The following is an 8,517-nucleotide window of genomic DNA, read 5'->3' as shown; positions in this document are numbered from 1 at the left end:
GAAACCAGCCGGTTGCTTGTGGCGGTCGCTTAAGTTAAGCGACCTCCACAAGCGACCGCCTCGTTTGAGACAGTTTCCAACTCTCGAAAATCGGACTTTTTATCATCCGATTTCAATCCGTTTTGGGATGATCTTAGTCCGAAATTCAAGCTTAATAAGTCTAGAACAAGGGGGTAACAAGAAACCCTAGAATTAACAAAGATTTATTACCCAAATCATTCCCCTTGATGGGATCCATCCTTTAAACAAATGCGGGGATTCGTTTCTGGACAGGATCTCATCAAGAACATTGAAAAGGGAGATACAACAAATCAAATGGGTAACCACCAACAAAAAGGGGATGGGTTCATATCAATCGAGAGGTTAGAAAGAAGAGAATTGCAGATGGAGATTCATTACCTTAATCAGAATCACCAAGAATAGAAGAGAAAAGGTTTTATATCATTAACAGCACTTCAGACCTGAATCCCGCACGTTTCCACAGCCTCCTAATCGCCCAAAATAGCAATCCCGAACATAATAATGCGTTAATAGGGCGAGGGATGCTATTTATAACGAACGGGGGGCAAAATAGGGCATTTTCCCGCAAAGCGGTAACCGGGCGGTCGCTTAAGGCGGTCGCTTGGTTTAATCAACCGCCACTAGTAACCACCCCCAAGTATATTGCTATACAAGGGTGCTTTGCTCATGGGGTTGAAGACCAAGTACAACCTAACCCAAATGAAGACATGGGGGAGATCATAGTCCGAAAAATCAATCATAATAGGTTTGTAACAAAGAGGTTAGGGTTTCATCATAACATATGGCTCATGAAAAGGTTATGATCACGGAAAGAGAGGGAATGATTGTTATCAAGAAAATAACGAGAAATCATAGGAAATCTAGTTTATGTTAACAGAAACATTACCCATGAGGTTTCCCGCACATGGAAGGTTACAAAAGGTTTCCAGAAAGATCATTCAAGGGTTAGGGTTAAGGTTTCAAGAATCTATTAGCTAGGGTTAAGATCATGATGATGATCATAGATCTCAAAGAATAGAATGAGATCATGGAATAGATGGTTGCAAGGATGCATCATCTTTTCCTGATCTCAAACAAGAACAAGACCGAAGAAAGAATAATTAGAAATCCTAATTAGGTTAAACATGGATCATGAAGAAAATATAGTGATCAAGTTTAGGTTAACACAAATATCACCCAAGGGAAAGGGAGAGAAACAAAGAATGCACAATCTGAAAAAGTGTTGGGAAGTTTCCAACAAATAAAAGAACAATAGGGTTTCATATATGGTTACCTCTCATAAGAGTTGGTTACCTCTCATGAGAGTTACCCATAATTAATTCTCACAAAAACAACCCAAGATAGATAAAGGAAAGTCTCATTAGTATTTCAAAATAAAGAATGGAATTAGAAAGGGTCTACTAATGAGAGAAAATAAGGTTCTCAATTAAAGTGAAGGGAAACAAATTCAAATAATACAATTAGGGATTTACTAACAAGAATCCGTGTATCCCACGAAAAGACTAAGGAGAATAAAGATTCACCCTTAGGGCAAGGAATTTACAATCAAGAAAGGTTTTGGGGAGGGTCCAATGAATTAATAGAAAATAAAAGGGTTGCCAATTGTTCCAAGGAAAAACAAGGATCAACTCCTCGATCATGAGGACACAAGGGAAGGTCATGGTAATAATATGAGACCTTTCCCACAATAATAAAGATAGGTAGGAAATTAGGGAAAGTATCATTAAGAGCTTTGGTGGAATCAAATTCAAGGATCATCGCCATATGGCTTCAAGATCATAAAGTGAATTGGGGGATTCACTCTAGGGTTAAAAGAATTAAAGAAGAGGTCATTACAGTAGTGTAATACCCTTCTCATGATCAGAAAATCAGAAGTAGAGAAGAAAGAATGAATTAAAGAAGAAACGAATTGCATACCAACCTTTTAGAAGAGAAACCGCTGAAGAAACCTGAACAGTTGCTTGAGTATCTTTCTTGGCTTCGAAGGAGAGGTTATAGGGATCTTCCCACGTTCTCCCAAGGCTTAGAAACAGATTGAGAGTGAAACACATGGAGTTCCCCCTTTTAAATAGCACAAAGAGTTCAAGAGTTACTAGGGTTTCACCAAACTGACCAAACTGACCCTGATGGTTGATTGGTTGCAAAAGAGGAAGTTCAAAGGTCGATCCCACACTATCTAGAGGTTTAGAAACATGGTGGGAATAGTTTACCACGAAATTAAAAGAAATAAAGCTTTTGAAAACCTTCAAAACAGATATTTACCAAAATGCCACTGCCTGGACAGCTTATTCAAAAACAAAGGATTTAATGGGCCTAACTTCAATATTTTTGGATGGGCTTCTTTAAACACATCATACTACTTACCTAGTATGGAGGGAAGTCTTCAAACCAAGTCCAACTAAGCTTTAGGTCCATCAACCAAGTTCTTCTTCACAAATAAATAGTTCAACACCAAATCAAATAAGGTTTCCATAAGGAAACACCATCATCAATATCCATGGGTTTTGGGTCAAACACCATATCTTCTACTGAGATGGCCCACAAAGACATCTTCCTAAGATTTTCAAAGATAGAAAAACTGAAATCACGGTCAAACTTCAAAGTCAACATTAAATAAAACCCGACTTCCACGCCAAGGGGCGGGGGGGGGGGGGCCGCGGGCGGCGCGCAACACAAAAACCCCCCCCACCGCGCGCCGCCGCCCCCCCGCCGCCCCCAAGCACCCGCCCGGCACCCAAAAAGGGAAAGCCCCCCCGCCCCGGGCGGCGGCCCCCCCCCGGGGGGGCGGGCCAGCGATCCACGGTTTTAGTCTATCAATAATAATAAATACAAATACATGTAATCAAGAGCAAGAATAGTGCAATAATCAATTAAAAGGTTACAAGAGTCCAAAAACTCAAATAAATATCCAAGAACGAACGAAAGAGGGAAAATCAAGAATCAAAAGTAATATCAAGTTCAGAGGAAGCAAAATAAATAACTAAATAATCTTCTTTCTGGTTTTCTTTTATAAATCCAAAAACTAGTTTTCTAACTTAGCAAATAAAGATGTCCTCCAATCTTTCTCCATACGATCATCAAAATCCTGGCAATCTGCCTCCGTCGGCCATCAATGGTGCTAAAAGTGCACACACGCATCTTCAGGAGGCTTCATGCTCTGCAAGTTCATGTACCACTGTCTGTCTCACATCGACTTCATACGAGAAGGCTCTTTCATATGAATCATCTCCAACTTCAGACATTGTGCAACCATCTGTACAGTTTATATAATACATACAATGAAAGGAATGAGTTCCAACGAACTCAGTAAGGAACAAGCAATTCTCATATATATGTCAATACAATCCACGAATGCACAGATGAAATGATATAGATGGTATGCAGAAATATGAATGCTACTAAGATCTAACTATGCAAGTCTCTATTAGCTGACATGCTTTAAGATATACACCAGTTCTCCTCTGGGTAAGTCTCATCACTCTGATCCAGCAAGAACTGGTTACCTATGTAGGGATCTGGGCAAAAAGGGAAAGTCCACACCTGGCTCTCAAACCATGGCTGGTGGTTAAGTCAACACTCTCTCACCACGACCATTGGCAATGAGTACTGGCGCATGTTGGGGTTTCTAATCCAATGCAAGTCATAATGGTAACATACTATATGGAGTCCAGATACCTCCCCTATGGCACCAACCAACTCGGTTCATTATCCTTCGCAACCTAGGAGTGAGAACCCTCACGGACTGGCTACCGCTGTTGGACTCCACTCCTTAACCCTATGGTCATCCACATATTATTGGGGCGGATGCTCTCATGAACCCTCACGACACCCGGTCCGTTCCTTGGACGTCCATGAGCCCAACCCTAACATATGCAACCCTACCATTGCATGACCAACAGTGGACCACCGAGTCTCCGCACGGACGGTTACCATTGTAGGATGAAACATAGTCATGTCACCATTGTCACTGAGTCACCCGGCTTCAATTCCCCTGCCGAAAGGGTAATAGCATGTGGGGTACCTAGCCATGCAATTCTATACTCTCCTAAGTATGTCATCCAGTAATCATGATAGTTCTAGAGGCATCAGTGAGCATGTGTCCCATACCACAGCACTCTAATATCTCCAGCCAAGATATCCCAATGGAATACCCCTTCCATCACAACTACACTACATCACTCTTTATCATATCATGAACAGTTGTGCAATATCATAAAAGATGAAGTACATTAAGGAACACTACAAACAACGAGTATACAATAAGATTCACATGCTTTATACAATTACAGCAAGTTATATGATCAAAGAATAGTAAATAGAACAAGCTGAATCATCATGTATATGTAATTGCATATAAACAAGAATGCATATCCTTACTTGTAATTATGTAAAATTCCTCTAACTTGAATTCCAGAAACTATTATAAGACTTTTATTTGAAACAGAGAACACCTAGGCATAGGGTTACAAGAATATATAAGAGTCAATAGTCAAAACAATACAAAAATCAAACTTACACAGACATCTGAAACCGGCGGTCGCTTAGGTTGAGCGACCGCCACTAGTGATCGCCCCAAAAACAGAGAGTTTCAAATCGAAACTCGGGCTTCGATCATCCGTTTTGGTTTGAATCTTTATGATTCTAAGAAGGACCAGCTGCTTGTCTAATTTAGACATAAAATCGCGTAAATGATCACTCAAACTTGTAAGAATTACCATATGTCTATATGTATTTGGGTACTATTGTAGTTTTATACTTATAAATGTTCTTGTACTTATTCAGTGTCGTATATATATACATAAGAAAAGAAGGTATGATCTCAATGATTAATAATGAAAACCAGTCAATTCATAAGGTCCCATGAAAATCTGGCTTAAATCTCACTTTGTTGCATTATAGGCTGAACAAGCCATGAGTTCCATGTGAATGATAGCATCTTTTTTTTGGTCACAAGACACTTTTTTTGGGTTTTTTGGGGTGGGGAATCCTCATTAGAGGTAAAGAACCGGAGAAGGTCTTACAGACATTGAATCTTCTTTTTAGTCTTTTGGGTTGATGTTTACCTTCAATGCATGAAGATGATGTGATGCTCTGCACGGAAAGATTCAAATTCAGGCATTCTTGAGGGTTGAGATTTGCCATTCCCAAAAGAGGTCCAACCTCACAATGGGTGGCTAAGGGTTGATGAACCTCTCTTCCACAAACCCATATATATATATTCCTTCTTAACCCCAAGAGAGCAACTTCCTTCCCACAAGTCCCTATTGAGGGGTTAAGTGAGGTCACACCATCACTACCACTTAGTTGTCAACCTAATCATTTTAATTAAAAAATTAAAAATGAACCAAATCATGCTTAATAAAAACAGAAACCGTGGCTCAATGTAATTGTTGTTACTTTTGAAACAATCCACATCATAGCAAGATAACTTATTTGCAGATATGATAAATATTCCTAGGTTGATGAAATTTAAGAAGAAAGAATAATATCACATGCACTTTTGCTTGGACTAAGAACCTTGATTGCACTAAAAGTTTTTTAATTTTATATACAGGGAAAGAGAAAATTTCTTGTCACCATGATTTTGACATTTGAATTGCAATTATATATCAACTTGTTTTAGCAAGTGGAAGATTGATGATGATATTTAACAAATGAAAACATCTGAACAAGATCAAGGATTTATGATGGAAACTTGTGACTTAGTACGCATAATCTCAGATATTCTTAACACAGAATGAATCCCATTCGACATGGAACAGCTAAGAAAAGAGTGAAAAGGAAAGTAGAATAGTAAAAGCTACAGTAGGTATGCATATGGAATTGAGCAAAATACAAAGAATGAATCAACCAGAAGCAACCAAAAACACAGAACAAATGAACCTCTCTTCCTTCATTTCCTTCTAAATTATTGTATCATCTCATTAGAGCTACAAAAATAATAGAATGGATCATACACTAACAATAAACTATAAGAAAAAGTAGAGCATTTCCAAGAATGTCAATTGGGTTGTTGCCTTCACTCATGCTGTCTCATCAAGTTGCATCTCTCTCCCTCAAACGCCAAATTGTGAAAACGTTGAAAGTTGGGAAAATGATGCCTTTGCTTTGATCATACTCTTCCTTGCTATCCATTCTACCTAACAAAGGACAACTTGACTACCTATCATGAATGCTTTCTTTCGATCACTTTCGCATCGATCTCAGCTCAGCTTTCAGCTTATCTCGACCGGCATGGCCGCAATGTAATGACGATGGTTGATGTGAATTGTATAATTGTAAGGTGAAGAGGGGGCCAAGGTCCAAGCCCAGCTCACCCAGATTCCGCTACCCTCCACTAGAGTTAGCACGGAAGAATCTATCTTCTGAAAAGTTTGGTCGCTGATGATAAGTTAGAACAGCAGCCACAACCGCCCAATTGCCACAAAAACGACAGCAATGATCAATACTCTTCCCCCTTCCCCTTGATAGCGATGATGAAGCTCCGCTATAGTATGGATCGCCGAGGTATATCATCGACGTATCATTCACCGGCGGTGCGTCTGCTGCCTGTGGATTCTTCCCTGAGGATGACGTACGGCTGCATCCAATTCAAACACCTTTACGTTAGACTCCAATTATTTAGTCAATTAAAAACACTACCCACATCTGTAAATCTCACACACTATGCTGGGCCGTAAAGCTTCCACAAGTTTTGCCAGAAAAACTCAGTCAGGCTTTTCGTCAAACATGTGATGCGCATCACCACAAATACCAGTCATCACTCCCCAATCTCATAAATTAATTAATATTACCCAGAAAGAAAAAAAATAATTTTTATGTTAGTAAAAATGGGGCGGCGACGTCGGCACCACCAAAGTGCAATAATAAAAATTAGGTGATTTGTCGGCAAAACGGCAAGAAGAAGCATCCATCGGTTGCTTTCTCTCTATCTGAACCTGATGGTTTCTGTCGTTTCCAGGTTTCAGCGAGCCGTTGCAGTTATCGTAAACCGTGCCACAAAACCACCGTTGATTTGGCATTGGGAACAAGAGTGAAACGCAAGATCCCAATCCAACGGTTAGTTCCTGACGAGAACGCCAACGGCTCTTTGACGATTGAGATAAAGTTAGTCAGACCCAACTACCCTTAACGATTTCCGAGAATGACATTTTTTTTTAATGCAAGAACGAACCTGGTGCCAGAGGCAGAAGAAGGGCAAAAAGTGATAAGATAATTCGCGTTAGCGCAGGTGAAAGTACTGGTGCCGTCATCGTAGGCGTAGCTGTAGGCACGAGGACAAGCGTTCTTAAAGAATTCAGAATAAGAAGATGGCTTGCACGTGTTTGGATTCCCATAGGCACCGCTGCAGCAATATTGTGGATCACCAAACGCTTCACACGCGCTTTTACACGCTACGCCGTCGCTGCTCTCTGTGCTGGTCACCTTGAGTTCCGATGGACACGCGCTGTTAAGGTCCACCACGCACCCCGTGACGGTGCAATTCCCACCGGAACCGTTTTGCGGTTCAACTAACATGGGCAGGTTGTAACCGTCCACCAAACTGACGTCGTAAAAGTCAAGCCCACCTGCACCGTTAAGAGTGAATTCGGCTAACGTAGCAGGGGGGTGTAGCACCACCGGCGCATTCTATCTTTCCTGACCCACAATCACCGGTGACGCATGTGAACTGACCACCGGTTGAATCTTGACTGCAAAGTGTCCGACCCCATAGCCGGCCGGACCAACCAACCGGTACGGAGAGGGTATTCGACTCGCCGGTTTGAAGAACGAAACCGGTGGAAGATAGCGGCGCCGTTCCTGCGCCGGAGAGAATCCCCGGCCATACTGTATATCCGCAATTGTTTGTTAGAGTGAATGAAACTCCATATGTTCCTGCAATATCAAAAACGTAAATGGGTTTTAGAAAAATCTCCATTACAGCGAAGAAAAAACAGATTGTTTCGAATTCTAATTCTAATTCATACCTGAGATGATTTTAAGAATAAGGAAAGAAAGGAGAGAAACAGAGGAAGAAACTCTAGCCATTATGGAAGAGAAGAACAAGTTGAATGAAAAAAGATAAAGAAGAAGAAGTAGTTGAGATTTTGGTAATCAAAGACTTGAATCTTTCCTCCAATTCCAGACAAACAAAAAAGGGAAGTTAAAAACAGAATGGCAGAATGAGCTCTCATTTATAGACTTGCAGGAGCAAGGAAGGTAGTGGGCCCTCTCTTGTGATTTATTACTGCAGTGCTCGCTTCGGAGAAGCTGGTTTTTTTTTTTTGGGTGGTAGAAACTAGAAAGTCGCTTCTGTTTTATTTATTTATTAATACTGGAGATGGGCATGATGCCTCAGGAAGAGTTGTTGATTTTACCACTAGAAACTTATTTTTTACAGAAAATATAAAGATATGCATTTGTACAATGTACATATACATCATATTTTTGTACAGTTTTTTGAAAAAGGGCAATTACAAAATCACACGAAAGAAGGGTTACCATTCTTTTTCATAA

The 8,517-nt window shown here is 40.4% G+C and overlaps 1 pseudogene across 1 annotated transcript; it reads right to left on the bottom strand.

Moving 5' to 3' along the window:
- Positions 1–6,168: 6,168 nt before the first annotated feature.
- On the bottom strand, positions 6,169–8,232 carry LOC149024190 (thaumatin-like protein 1; annotated as a pseudogene). Its single transcript, XR_016171426.1, has 3 exons — positions 7,989–8,232; positions 7,196–7,896; positions 6,169–6,601 (listed from the first exon to the last, which is right to left on the bottom strand). The product of XR_016171426.1 is annotated as a thaumatin-like protein 1 (transcript).
- Positions 8,233–8,517: the final 285 nt, after the last annotated feature.

The sequence above is a fragment of the Hakea prostrata genome, chromosome 2 (assembly GCF_041222555.1).
Source record: "Hakea prostrata isolate BN-2017 chromosome 2, UWA_Hpros_2, whole genome shotgun sequence".
Lineage (NCBI taxonomy): Eukaryota > Viridiplantae > Streptophyta > Magnoliopsida > Proteales > Proteaceae > Hakea > Hakea prostrata.
This window is presented reverse-complemented; position numbering and strand designations above follow the sequence as displayed.